The sequence below is a fragment of the Tamandua tetradactyla genome, chromosome 13 (genome assembly GCF_023851605.1).
Source record: "Tamandua tetradactyla isolate mTamTet1 chromosome 13, mTamTet1.pri, whole genome shotgun sequence".
Classification (NCBI taxonomy): domain Eukaryota; kingdom Metazoa; phylum Chordata; class Mammalia; order Pilosa; family Myrmecophagidae; genus Tamandua; species Tamandua tetradactyla.
The window spans coordinates 73,777,786-73,792,919 of record NC_135339.1 but is presented as its reverse complement, the minus strand read 5'-3'; the positions used below and the strand labels follow the sequence as shown (position 1 = coordinate 73,792,919).

The 15,134-nt window shown below is 38.9% G+C and overlaps 1 long non-coding RNA gene across 10 annotated transcripts in view; it reads left to right on the top strand.

Annotated features, from left to right (window-relative positions):
• The window catches only part of LOC143654287 (uncharacterized), a 397,473-nt gene that overhangs the window by 95,682 nt on the left and 286,657 nt on the right, over positions 1 to 15,134 (top strand). For all 10 annotated transcript variants that reach the window (XR_013161747.1, XR_013161744.1, XR_013161743.1 and 7 more), the window contains exon 3: positions 7,473 to 7,564. This is a non-coding gene — a long non-coding RNA (uncharacterized LOC143654287). The remainder of the gene's footprint in view (positions 1 to 7,472; positions 7,565 to 15,134) is intronic.

The following is a 15,134-nucleotide window of genomic DNA, read 5'->3' as shown; positions in this document are numbered from 1 at the left end:
TAGAACTGTAAATTTGTAATTTAATAAGTTCCCTTCATAAAAGCCAACCTGTTTCTGGTATATTGCATTTCCAGCAGCATTAACAAACTGAAACAAACCTGTAATACCAGTGCTTACCATGTGGGAAAAAAGTCCATTGTGTCAACCCTTCTGGTTTTTCAATAAAATCTAGAAATAAGGATTTTTAATATGAAATCTGATTTTTAAACATCTGCAAATGACTCAAAATGTATAAATTGCTGCACATACAGAACCAAAAATACTTGTGGGGGGGCCTGTGACCCAGGGACTGACAATTTTGACTTCTGCCCACAAAGTTTCTCCTCTTTGTGGACAATACTAGGATTTCTCATTCATGGTCACCTCTCCTTGGGGGCCAATTTTGAGGGAGCTTTTGTGTTCGTGTGTAGGCATAATTGATTTCACAGAAATTCTTTGCAGAGATGTGATCTGTTGTGTTGAGGGTTATGAATTAGGGTGCAATTAAGATGGCTTCCCAGTGGAGTGGGCCAGATATACAGGCCTTCTCTGTATATCTAACTATTCATCTAGCTCTGTCTTAAATATTATAGTGATAACATAAGAAAATCTTATGCCATGACATACCCAGCTGTGTCACGGGAATTAGATCTGGAAAGAGAAAGAATCTTGCCTTCTGAAGTAGCTCCACCCATTGGCAAATAAGGCCTAATCATTGACCTAGAATCTGACTACTCAGATTGATTTTCCTCCTCTTAAAGGAAGAAATAGAGGGAGGCAATAAAAGGGGTTAAGTAAAACCTTGAGCTTAATCTTCCAGACTAATGATGTAGTGTGTTGGGCAGAGCTGGAGCAAAGGATTAGTAGCACCAAGTAGCATAGTAGATTTAGTCCTTAAAATTTTTGAGCATTTATTCTGTCAGGCCATCCTTGAACACAATGGAAGCAAACAATCATTCTTATCACCCCTCACCTGTGGTGTAAACCAGAGTTCACAACTCTGGCTGCACATCAGAATCACCTATACAATTAAAAATACAAAAACAGTAGCCACAAAACCAGATGCTCTACCCCTAGAGATTCTAATTCTTTTGGTCTTAGAGGGGAGCAAGGTATTTTGAAGCTTCCCACATGCTTCTAATGTGATGCCAGATTCAAAAATCTGCTGGTCCAAGGGTTTATCAAATTTAAGCGTACGTATGTAGGAATCTTGGTTAAAATGTTTGCAGACTCTGGGCAGTGTGATGGTGGTTCAAGAGTTCTCACCTGCCATGCTGAAGACCTGGGTTCATTTTTGGTGCCTGCCCATGATGAAAAAAATAAAAGGAAATAAAAAGGGGGGGTGGAGAAAAAGGTTTGCAGATTCTAATTCAGTGGGTCCAGGTTGGGCCTGAGATTCTGCATTTCTAACAAGTTTCATGCTGTTGCCTACGTTGCTAGTTTGTAGACCACACTTTGAGTAGCAAGGGCCTGAAAGAGTATTTCTCAAAGTGTGGTCCCCAGAAAAACCACACATCACTTGGCAACCTTAGAAAGGCAGTATCAGAAACTCTATGTCAGAGGCCCAGCAAAGTAATTTAGCAATCCCTCTAGGTGATTCTAATTCATGCTTGCACTTGAGAACCCCTGGGCTAAAACAGTGGTTCCAAACTTTGCCTCACATTAGCATCATCTGGAAAGCTCAAAATTCCTGATGCCCAATTCACACCCATTCCAATTAAATCAGAATATGTGAAGGTAGAAAGGAGACACAAGATCCAGTATGTTGTTAAAGATTCCAGGTGATTCCAACATGCAGCAAAGTTTGTAAAGCCCAGGTTTAGTGAGAGACATAAGAAATGTTAACAAGGAGCAATGGCGCAGCAATGATTCTTCAAAACATGTGTTTAAGAATCACCTGGTGTATTTGACTTTGAGGCACTACCCTCAGAGATGCTGATTTGGTAGGTCTGGGGTGAGCCAAGGTCTGCATTTTTACAAACTCCCCAGGAGGTTCTGATGCAACTTGGGCCCTAGCCCATGCTGTGAGAGACCTTGCAATTAGGTGGGATATCTGCTCAGAGAGCTCCTTCCCTTTCTTCTGGTTAGAGCTAAAGGGAAAGCCTGGAAAATTCAGCCATTTCATGCCACACACGTACATAAGAGAGCTGAGGTTATTATGGGTGTTGTCTAAGGAAACTGACTAGGCATTCATTTCTAAAACCTGCATGGCATTAAAAAAAATTCTTCTCATGGCCTGCCACCCTGTTCTTTCAACCTGACTGCAATAAGCAGCTGATCTCTGAGTGATAAGCTGTCACTATCTGCTGTTTGAAATTCAAGTACAGGAATATTTCTCCATTAGCCTAATTCTCCCCTTCTCTGCCTATTCATTGTCATTTGGACTTTCAGGAAAGCTGTCCCTGTTATGATAAAATGGTGCAAATATAAACTCATTAGTAGAAGGACTGTTCATTGTTTTTTGTTTTTTGTTTTTTCCTGGCTCTGAGTCAACTGTCGCTACCTGACCATGGTGGATGGATTAATGTCCTGACCAGCTATTCCATTGGATAGTTCCTTCCCAAGGTCTTAAAAAAAAAATGGGTTCAGGGAATTGTGGGAAGGTAGAAGGGGGGAAATGGGGAATTCTGGGATGAAAAGCATTAAAGAGTAGCTTCTAAGCTAGGGGAGAAAAGTATATGAGGGTCTGGCCTCCTAAGTAAAGATCCCATAAGAGGCTCAGATGGAGCCCAAGAAACCTCAGAAGAAAAAAGAAATGACTTTTAAATTTTCTGAGTCTGCTCATATCCGAGTATACAGCTTTGGGTCATGACCTCAAGATACAAGATCCATGCATCCCTTTTCCTGGGATATGGAGAGAGAGAGACTTCACTGGGACACTAGGAAATGAGTGAAAAATCTCCTTCTTGAAAGCAGAGCTTAAATCTTAATTCCAAGAAGACTTCCTAATTACCGCACCCTTGGGGATGCCTCCTCCTTCTCAAGACATTTTGCTCTCAGAACACTCATATGCTAAAAACAGTAATGGTAATAATGATAACATCCACCTTTTACGGAGCATCTGCTACATGCCAGGCATAGTGATAGGCATTTTACATGAATGCATATTGATTCCTTTTCTCAGTCGCCCACAATTTCCCTTCTCATGCTGCCTCAGCAATACTCGCTTCCTAGATGTGTTTTAATTATATCAAACATTCCCATCTCGGGGATTTTGCCCTTGCTGTGAAATGCCTGAAATGCTCTTCCCAGGAGAGCTGCATGACTTTCTCCCTTACTTTATTGACCTTTTAGCCTCAGGTCACCTCCTAAGAACTGTCTTGCAGAGATCACTCTGTGTAAGACGGCACCTTCTATTGTGACCTCCTTATTATGCATATTCTGCCTTCATAGCATGTGTAAATTGCTGATTTGTTGACATGTGTAAAGGCAGTACAGCATAATGGTTGAAGCTGAAAACTCTGGACATAAACTGCCTGGACTGACTGAATACCATCTATGACCCTTATTAACTATGTGACCTTGGGCAAATTCCTCCAGCTCTTATTGCCTCAGTTTCCCCTCATTAAATGGAGGATATGATGATAACTGCCCAGTAGAATTATTATGAGGATTCAAGTTAATATCTGTAAAGCACTTATCTCTAGTGGTTACAGAGTGAGAGATGCTTTTCTAAGGTTAGGGAGAGTTGAGTCTTCAGGTGAATATTGATCAATGTATGTGTGTGAGAAAATTACCTGATGACTGGGAATGAACCACGCAAAAGGATTAAAGGGAACAATCCTCAGAGTTTGTACAGGGCACCAGAAATAATTCCTGTTCCCACCAACAAGAGTGGAAGCTTCATAATTCACAAGGTCTCAGATAGAGTACTGAGAAGGTGGGGCAAAATTATCCCTAGATTCAATATTGCTCTAATTCTGACTAACAAAGCTTAGAACCAAAACTTAAAAGGATCAAACAACTTCTAAGAAATTTGACTACATTCCAGAAAAATGTAAAGAAATATTTAATATTAAACTCAAAATAGATCCTAGACCTATTTTGAGTTTATAAAATATAATAATATAAAACCTAAAACTATGGAGCTTCTAGAAGAAAACACAGGGGAAATTCTTCATGACTTTGGTTTAGGCAAAGAGGTTTTAGATGAACCTCCAAAAAAAAAGGTAGTTTGTACTTTATCAAAATTAGGACCTCCTTAAAAGATGTTAAGAGGATGAAAAGACAAGCTACATACTTGAAGAAAATGAAGTCTGCGAATCACATATTTGATAACTTATGTCAAGGTTATATAAAGATTCTTAAATCTCAAGAAAACTTAATTTTAAAAGCAGACAAAAGATTTGAATTGAAAGTTCACCTAAGAGGATATAAAAATGGAAAATAGGCATGTTAAAAGAATCCCAAGATGGTTCTAGTCATTAGGTAAATAGAAATTAAAACTACATATGGCACCATTATATAGGCATTAGATTATGTAAAATTTAAAAGTTATGTATCAAGTATTGGTGAAGAGTGGGAAGGAGGAACCATTAAGGGGCAGGAGAAAACTTTGAGGGGTGACCGATATGCTCATCATTTTAACTGTAGCAATGGTTCCCTGTATGTATACATATGTCAAATCTTATCAAATTTTACATTTTAAATATGTGCAGTTTGATTGCAATTATTTCTAAAAAAGTTTTTTAAGAGTTTGAAAAGAAAAGGAAAACTGAACAAAAAATTAGTTGTGTGATTTTTTTGTTGTTGTTAGGTAAGATAGCTCTGTTATAAGTGATAGCAAATGGAACCCAAACTGGCTTAACTGAAAAAGTGATTTTTTAGCTCCTGTAGACTCTCGGTTGGGACTTCAGGCAGTATTTGATTCAAGGGTTCACACTATGTCTCTAGAATCCAGTGTCTCCCTTTCTACAGTACTGTACTTTACTTTCTCTGTGTTAAACATAGTCCCAGATGGATTTTCTCCTCATGGTAGCAAAAATGATGGAAGCAACTCTAAGCTCATATTGTATTAGGCTCAGGTCCACCCAAAAGACTACATCTTTCCATGTAGTCCCAACATAATCTTTTTAATCTCATTGGTTCTGATTGGATTCCATGCCATTTCTTAAATGAATCATTAGGTCAGGGGAAACAGTGTCTGATTTTCCTGATCTAAGCTACAGACTTACATCTGGAGCTAGGAGTAGAGTCATCCTCACCCAAAACATAGCCACAGCAACTGACCAAAGAGTGGGACCCTGAAGGAAATTGGAATACGGTCCCCGACAAAGGAAGTTGCAAGTAAAAGCAAAAGAGAAAACATCCACAAGTAGAGTGATTCTTATATTCAGGGAAGAGAAACATTTCCACTAATGACATGTTGAAAAGGGACACGACTGTTCAGTGAGATCTGCAGATGTCACTACCCATGGAGAACAATTAACTTACAGATTCTGGGAGTATAATACATGTTTATGATTGGAGATTATATACCCATGCTCAGCTTCCATTTGATGTTCGTTCACAGCAGTGATGAATGCCTTTGTGGAAAAATCACCACCAAATATTTCCCCAGTTGTGGCCCCAGGCACAAAAAGATGGCAGAATGGGTGGGACAGGTGCCAGAAATTATAGTTATATTGGATTTTTATGATTTTTGTTACATAGATTATATATACTCTTTTTATAGAAAATATAAAATATATACCCCCTTTAATTTTTTACTTTTTCTTTATTACACAACTATATGTACTCATAGGCAAAAAGAAAAAAAATAAACCTTATTCTTTTTTTTTTTTTTTTTTTTAAGAGGGAGGAAGGGAAGGAAAGACAGAGAGAAGGAAGGAAGGAAGGAAGAAAGGGAAACATCTTTAAACATTTTCTTGTTTTATTGTATTTTGTTTGTTTGTTTGTTTTTTACATGGGCTGGGGCCGGGAATCGAACCGAGGTCCTCCGGCATGGCAGGCAAGCACTTTGCCCGCTGAGCCACCGCGGCCCGCCCTAAACCTTATTCTTATAACTCAAAACAATTGTTGACAGTTGGCTGAATATCATTCTATTGAGTGCAAGAGAAGAGGAGTAAGCATGAGCAAGAGAGAGAATACACAGCCAAGAGAGAGAATTTTAAAAAGTGATTTTTTATTAATTACTTTCAATAGGGTTGAACATCTGTGAACATTATTTGCTTCCTAATGGACCTTCCAAGGTAGAGAAAACTAACCATGAAATGTCACCTGAACACTTTTCTACTCGAACACTTTCTTTTACAGGCACATGCATGCACACATACACTGCCATAGAATTAGCTTAGGTGAATCTGACTCCCCTAGAAGTTGCTTCCTTTATTAGAAGGAATAAAAGTGAAATTAAGGGAGTTAAAGCTTAGAAAATGTTCTGTTCATCTCTTCCTCTCCTTCATCTGGCATGCTCAGAAATAAATGGGACTAAGATGCTATTTCCTCTAGTAGGAGGGAAAGACTGAATCAGGGAGGAATGTCTTTTTTCCCTTTCGTTAAAAGCCTTTTCAAAAAGCTTTGCCTTTTGCAAAGGGAAAGGTGTAGGTCAGTTACTTAGAAGGCAGGTCACATGGAAGATCTGGAAATTATAAAGAAGCTGAGGGCTCTATGAGGACAAAAATTTTTGTTCCTGGCTCTGGGTACCAGATTGTGGTGGAAGGATGCCATACCCTTTTACGCTGATAAATATCCCATTTAAAAGAAACTTTCATTCCAATAATTATTTATTATTCCAATAATTATTCTGATAGTTATTATTCTAATAAATATTATTCCAATAATTAAAGATGTTATGGTGGTGATGTGAATGTTTAGCCAGTATTTTATCATACAGTTTACCAACAAATGCTGGCTGTTAAGGTGAAGAAGAATTTTCATCTGTATTGGCCTATGGGATGAAGTTATAGTTTATAACCGAAGTTATAAAGTCCACTGCATTCTTAGGAAAGGTGGAACATCTGGAGAACTGAGAACTTTTGTACATAAAACTTAAAATGCTAGGCATTTATTTACACTCTTCCTCCTGCCAGGACTAGTTAACATCATTTTTGTCATAATCTCCATTATGAATGAAAAAAGAATACTGACCGTCTCACCCACCTCCCTCTAGAGAAGTGCCTGGAAACTTTAGCCCTCCATACCACATGACCTTGCACCCTTGGCCACAGATGATTGGATCAAAGCATACACCTGACCTAAAGCCAGCCAATGGCATCAACCAATCAGTTATCTATGGATAATTTGAATTTATACACAAGGTCTGTAACCTAATGATGGGTTCTAAAGCCCTCAATTTTAGTTACAATATAGGTTTTGCTGTGTATAATAAAGGTTTAAAAAAAAGTGACAACCAGTATTTCTCTCACATGTAACAGCTTGTGGAACAGATAGTTCAGCACTGGTATAATGTTTTGCCCCACATGGTTACTTAGAGACCCAGGAGCCTCTGGCTTGTTGCTATGCCAACCTTAGGGTGTTTCCCTTGCCTCCAGGTCCAAGATGGCTCACCTCCATGGCCATGCCCAAGATGCAGGATGGAGTAAAGGGGATGCGAGAATACCTCTTCCCTTTAAGGATGTTTCCTGTAAGTTATATACATAACTTTCCATCACATTCTATCATCCAAGACATAATTACCTGAACATATCTAATAGGGCAGGAGGCTGGAAAATGTAATCATTATTGTAAGTGGCCATGTCTTCTGCTGATAACTAGGGTTCTATAGATATGGGAATGACAACTAGAATTCTTTGCCTATACATCCATCTCCTCAAAATCTGGATTGTTACATCTCCCTTTTCAAGGAAGGACATGATTGTGAAAATTCATACTAAAATTAAAAAGACTAGCAAGGGACGTGGTCTGGGAGGAGAGTCCATGCAGGAGAATGAAGGGAGATTAAAAAAAGAAGCAGGGGACCACTGGGCACCTGAAAGAGAGGGTCAGGGGAAACAATGCAAAAAGAGAAGTGGGGGGAAAAAAAGACAAAATACGCCAACTTCCAGTTTTGCAGAGATGGTTCCATTCTTCAGGTTTTTTCGGTTCTGTAATTTGAGGATAAATGTGATACAGTACTTATATGGCCATTAAATCAGTATCTATTTTTTGCGCTGGGAGTGAATAAAATTTCCACACTGGATATTGGAGGTCCCAGATTGTGAATTAAAACACAAAATGTCCCTGTCTTGCTGCATTGACTTTCCTTCTTGCCTGCCTCTCTTCCTTAAGAAGTATAACATAAAAAAATCTCTGATGCCTCACTCCTTCTGCTACAATAGTGACAGAATTGTAGGTTGCAACCCTAAATATGGGTATGACATTGGTGCAGTACAGTCCCTGACTATCTCTTCTTCTTTCAGCCAAGCTTAATGTTGTAACTACCATATCTTCCAAATTCCATGCTAGGAATGAATTCCTGGATAGAAGGTATTTATTGATACCACTCATCAATTTGAGAATTGGCAGAACCTCAGACACCATTTATCTGAGTCCATCATTATAGGTTGGAAACCGAGACCAAGAAGATGGGACATGACTTGCTCTGAGTTTCACTGACAGAGCTCAGATTATAACTCAAGTCTCCTGGTTCCCAGGCCTATGCTTTCCTCCATATTAGGTAGCTCCTGTCCTTCTAGCCTTCATTTTACTAAAGTGCTCTTCCCATATTTATTGAGAAGTCCCTGGGAAAACCAACAGGCATCTCCACTGTTCCCATTAGACTTTCCCCTGTCTGTAAAAGGAAGGCTCAGAGAGCTGCCAGCCAAACGACATAGATCAACTTTATGGCTATGGAGAAGCAGTGAAATGTAGTTTCCTATGTCAGAAAGTTTGCTGTAGGAGGAGACCTGATTCCATTAGCCAAGGTAGTAGGAAAGCTATGTGGGTGTGTGGCAGATTCTTTCCCTCGATGGAACTGTATCTCTGCACTTTCCTGTGTGGATATCACAAAGTTAGACAGTACTTTCTAGGGTATTTCTTGAGCCAGCAAAGCTCTCACAAATCAGAAACCTAAGAGTGGATTTAGACTAATTGATTAGCTTGGGGGGAAGCTCCTATGTTGATTTTTAGAACTTCAAGAAATAAATATCATGTGAATCTAATGTGATTAATGTGGACCTAAATGTCAAAGAAAGTAATAAAGATTTGGCACTTATTAAAAAGTGTTGCCAGAAAAATAAGAAAGATTATTTTAATATAAGCACTGTGTGGTACATATCCCCCAGTTTTTCTTTAATTTCCCCACAGATGGGCTGATGTGCATGCCATATTCTTGTGAAGCAAATGAGAAATTATATTTGGAATTAAATTTTAAAAAGAAATTGCAGTTGTTTTAATTATAAGTCACGAAGTGTGGGTCCCAAACTAGGCAGGCTCTCAGGCACTGATGAATTGAGGTGCTGACCTTGGCATGGTACTGAGATCCAAAGCAAGAAACTTGGCTTTGTAGCAGAAATTTGTGCCTTTTCTTGGCTTCCATGGGGAAAAACATATTCATTATTAATTATTATTAAATGCAAATGTAGGTTCAGAGCCTTTTTCATTCCAGTATCCCCAGGCTTCTAAATCCTATTAAACTAATGAGACTCTTCTGGTTAAAACTCCATGCTCTAAATCCAGAAGATGCTCTTTAGAGCATATGTTGAAGGAGCCCTCGAGATCTATTGGGTAAATAATCCATATATTAAATAGCCTTTAAGTTATCATTAGAATTTCACAAGTCGCCTCTAGAATTTGTCTGAATCCACCATGCTAAGTAATAGCAATTCTTAATAACTGGTAACCCTTTCCAATTCTGCATAGTTGAAATAACACATTTTTCCTCTGTATATGACACTCTGTTCTTCCTCTGGTAGTTTAATCTCAGTCAATGGTACTACCATCCACCATGATACTCAAACCTTCTCCCCTTTCTTGACTGAGACAGAAATCACTAGTTACCCTGGCACTGTTTCCTGTTTGGATGTCTAAGATGCTTTTCAACTAGCACATGCCTTCCACTATCCATCACAGGATTGGCCCTCAATGTGAAACCATTTTACAATCCATCCTAATATCTTCTGTCATCATCCATGTCTCTGATTGGTCGCTCATCCAGTGGATTCTGTCTTCTCTATGGCTCTCTTAATTGTCACTTTCTCCCATTGTTCATTGTTATCATCCTTCTTAAAGCCCTTTATCTTCTGAATAAGATCCAGCTGCTTACCCAGGTAATTGAGATCCTTAATAATCTCCTAACCCCAGCCCCACCTTTCATTAGCCCTCCCTCTTACTGTTTGTTGGAGCCAGTCTCAATTATTGCAGTTCTCTTAATCCAATAGGTTGTTTCAAGCTGCTGTGCTTTTGCTTCTGCTATGCTCCTTTCCTGGAATGTCTCCTCCAGCAATCAGTTTCCAACCCAACATTCTAGACTCGGTTCCTTTATGCTATCTTTCCATCCCCAGCCCCAACAGATGTAAACTCTCCATCTTTTAGGTTTCTGCTTATGCCTTGGACAGATTCTCATCACAGCATACATGTGGTCGGCCAGTTCCCTTCCTGTTAGTGATGCTGAGCTTAATCACTTAGTTAGGGTGATGCCCATCAGATCTCTCTGTTGTTGGTTTCCACTTTGTAACTAGTAAGAGATCCCAGGGGTGGCACTTTGTGACTGTGTGAATGTCCTGTTCCCCACTAATGTTCTAATTACTAGTTTAACAGGCATTGATTATTATTGCTAGAACCAATTATTGCACCAGGGGTTGAAAAATTATGACTTTCCTATATTTATTAGATAGCATACTTCTAAAAAGAATTATCTCTCATCTCAAATCATCTCACTCCTCTCTCTCCAAACATGCTTTAAAAAGAGCATTCAAAGTATTATAATCCTTTGTTTTTATCATATCTTTCTGATGCTTAAACCACTGCAAATTTGACCAGTGGGAACTATTCAGGTCAGCTCTTGTGTCCTTCTGATGTGATCCCATTAGACTTGAGCACTTTCTGGTACAAGTAGTACCAGGGTCATCTTATGCTGTCTCTACTTGAGACCTAGACTAAGCTATTTTCCAAGGAGCTCTAGTTTCTTTAGTGAGGAATGGTAATTAGAATCTAAATTCTGAGTGCTACTAAGTAACATTGCTTTTAGACCTTTTCAGTAGAAACAGCCAGGAAATATGTTTTTATGGAATGACTTTTTAATTAGAATTTTATATTCAAACTTAACATAATTATCATTAAAAGGGTTTTAGTTATTTTATTTTGTATGTGTATTTCTTTTCTCTTATATTGAACATTGTAGTTCTAATATCACTAATGTATTGATTTTATCCTACCCTATACATAAATAGTTCCAGAATTACAAAGCCCATGTTAAAACAATACGATTTCTATAAAAGATTTATAGATAAGATTTCAAGTATTCTTTGCTTTTTCTTAAAAAAAAAAGCAAAAATCTTTTTTTAAAAAAAGATTTATTTTGAAATGATTATAGTTTCACAGGAAGGTGAAAAACATATAGAGAACTCCTGTGTACCCCTCACCATGTTTCTCCAATGATTACTTCTTGCATAATTATAATATAATATCAAAACTGTAAAATTCATATTAGTACAGTCCACAGAGCTTATTCGGATTTTACCAGTCTTACATTAATTTGTGTGTGTGTTTATGCCTTTTTAGCACAGGTAGATTCCTATAACCAGTCCCAAAATCCAGAAAGTTGCAGGGCAAATGCCATCAGATTTCAAAGTGTGAGAGTCATTTATCATTAGGGCTTTTGAGAGCAGCACTCCCACCCTTTCCAAGGTCCTAGGCAGCAGCCCTGTTCTCCCCAAACACTGGGATGAGGACTGCAACATTGGGGTACATTGGGAGGATCACCTTTCTCTCAGTGTTACCATCTCTGAGCATTAGGGTATCACCATCTCCACAGCACATGCTCAACACTGTTTAGAACAATGGGGCAATTGCAAGACTCCTTCAAATACTCAGGGAAATTGCTCCAATGTCTCCAAGGCCTGAGGCAACAATACACTTCTGCCTACTCTCTGCCTCCAGGACAAACTCCCCCTTTCCACATGGATGGGTGGGTCCATTCTCCTGGCTAGAAGTTTCCTGGCTATAGACTTTAGATTCAGTGTTTCTGCCTTTGAAGTCATTTTTCCTTTAATCTGTCCAAATGATGTCCCTTTAAGTCCAGATTGGCAGAAAAGCTGTCCCATTTAGTCCAGACTGGCAGTGGTTCCATTTATACAGATCCTGCAACACTCTTGTTGGTTTTCTATGCAGTATGCAGGAATCGTAACCATCAGACAATATGACTTTCCATAAATCTCTTCTGGAAAACTCCATCTCCAATCATAGTTTATCCTGTTGTTCTAGTTTGCTAGCTTCCAGGATGCTATATGCCAGAAGCAAAACAGCTTTTAAAAGGGGGAATTTATTAAGTTGCAAGTCCACAATTCTAAGGCCGTGAAAATGTCCCAGCTAAAGCAAGAGTATAGAAACGTCCAATCTAAGGCATCCAGGGAAAGATAGCTTGGTTCAAGAAGGCTGATGACGCTCAGGGTTTCTCTCTCAGTTGGAAAGGCACATGACGAATATGGCAGCATCTGCTAGCTTTCTCTCCCAGTTTCTTGTTTCATGAAGCTCCCCCAGGGGCATTTTCCTTCTTTAACTCCAAAGGTCTCTGGCTAAATGGGGTCTGTAACTCTTTCCAAAATGATTCCCTCTTAAAGGGCTCCAGTAAGCAATCCCACCTTGAATGACTGGAGACACACCTCCATGGAAATCATCTAATCAAAAGTTACCATCCACAATTGGGTGGGTCACATCTCCATGGATAATTTGAAGACTCCCACCCAGCAATACTGAATGAGGATTAAAGGATATGGCTTTTCTGGGGTCCACATTTTCCACCAGCACCAGTCATGGCTGACTGGTTCCATTTGTTTAAATCCTCACATGGTCACTATTCTCTAGGGTTTCACTTTCTAGAAGGCTAGAATTTTCCAGACCATCAATTTCTGGTTTCTTTTATCCCCAAGAGTCAGTTCTCAGCTTATCCCTTTCCTGTTGTACTTCACTATAAGCTGAGAGGAGAAACCAAGCTTCACTTTCCACATTAATTTGGAAATCTCTTCTGCTAAATATCCCAACTCATGACTTTTAAATTTTCTCTTCAATCTAATACCAGTATTTAATTTTGCCAAATTCTCTGACACTTTAAAAGAAGGATCAACTTCTTTCCAGTTTGCAATGACACATTCCTCATTTCTGTCTAAGGCATTATAAGGAGTATCTTTAGAGCCTATATTTCTACCAATAGTCTCTTTAAAGCAATTCAGGACTTCTCTATCAAGTGTATCACAATTATTCCAGGATCTTCCCATTATCCATGTAAAAATTTGTTCCAACATGTTTGGTATTTACAAACCTCAGCACCCTTCTTCTCTGGTACCAAAATCTGTTTTGGTTTGCTAATGCCACAGAAATGCAATATACCAGAAATAGGTTGGCTTTTATAAAGGGAATTTATTAAGTTGCAAGTTTACACTTCTAAGGCCATCAAAATGTCCAAACTAAGGTATCCGGAGAAAGATACCTTGATTCAAGAAAGGCAAATGTCTGTCATGTGGGAGCGTACATGGCTGGTGTCTGCTGGTCCTTGTTCCCAGTTCTGTTGTTTCCATTTTCTGATTCCAGTGACTTCCTCTCTAGGCATCTGTGGGTCCTGATTTAGCTGCTCTGGACACTCTGGGTTTCGTCTCTTAGCTTAGTATCTCATGGAAAGGCATATACCAACCTCTGCTGGGCTCCGATCCCTACCTAGCTTTTGTCAGCTCTCTCAGCTCCTGGCATCTCCTGGGGCTTTTGAATTTCCAGATGCCTGCATCTATATTGGCTCTGGGGCAACTCCAAAATGTTTCCCCTTTTAAAGAACTCCAGGAAACAAATCAAGACTCATCTTGAATGGGCAGAGTCACATCTTCATCTAATCAGAAGGTCACACCTGCAATTGAGTGGGTCAGTCTCCATGGAAGCAATCTAATCAGTGGTTTCCATCCTGAATGATAGGTCTGACCCCACAAGATTGGATTAGGGAAAAAAACATGGCTTTTCTGGGATGCATAACTAGTTCAAACTAACACAGTGTATATACACAGGTACAATCATATATACACATGCACACACATATATAATATATTTTCTAATTTTATTTTCAAAATTCACATCTAAGAAAAATTTTGTTAAAGAGAATTTCTAAAAAAAATTATGTAAAGAAGTAGAAACCTGTGGTCTTCTGCGATAACCTGCTGTTTTAGCTATGAAGGACTGGTGAAGCAAACCGAGGAGGCTGAATACAATCTCCTGGGGGAGAAGAGACTAGTTTTGTCAACTCATGATGCCTAGTCAGATTTTAAAAGCCACCAGGTGTTGTGTGTCATCTATTTGGTGATCAATAGTCCTTGTTATATATCTTGTTTTATAATTTCAGATATATTTGAGATGCTGTGTTTTAATAAAATAAATAGCATTTGATTTCTCTAATTTGTCATTTTTGTTGAATCACAAAGTTTTAAATTTGCACATAGATCAAAGGTAATTTCCATAATTCCTTATAACAGTTCATGAGATTGTTTTTGATGTCTAGTTTAAGCATGTGTTATATCTCAAAAGGCCCATCAGTATCCATCAACAATGCATTATAATATAACAAATGTTATATTGTTATAATGTGATGAAATATATTGGGAAAATGCTGATCTGGGGCAATTTTGATGCTTAAACTATCTGGATGATCTCTGAGCCCAGACTGAATGTGACCAAGACCTCTTCCCTATACCCAGAGCTCCCACATGCCTCATTCTGAGGCTGGCAGGATTATCAGCAGGGAGTGGAGTCTCCCCGTTTACAGCCCTTCTCAGTAGCTCCAAACCCCACCCTGAAAGCCCTTCTTTTGAAATTCCTCCACCCTCAGTTTTCCTCATCCCTTGATTCCCTTCCAGGAGCATCTGGATCATCTTTTCCCCTGCTTCCCTCCCTCCCCGCCATTTCCCATACATACTCAGTAATATTGAGTTGTCAAAGAAATAAAAAATCTACAACCATATCTGATTTTGGACCTGATTTTGGAGTGAGAGTTATCAGCTCAAAAGAAGACTAGAGACCTG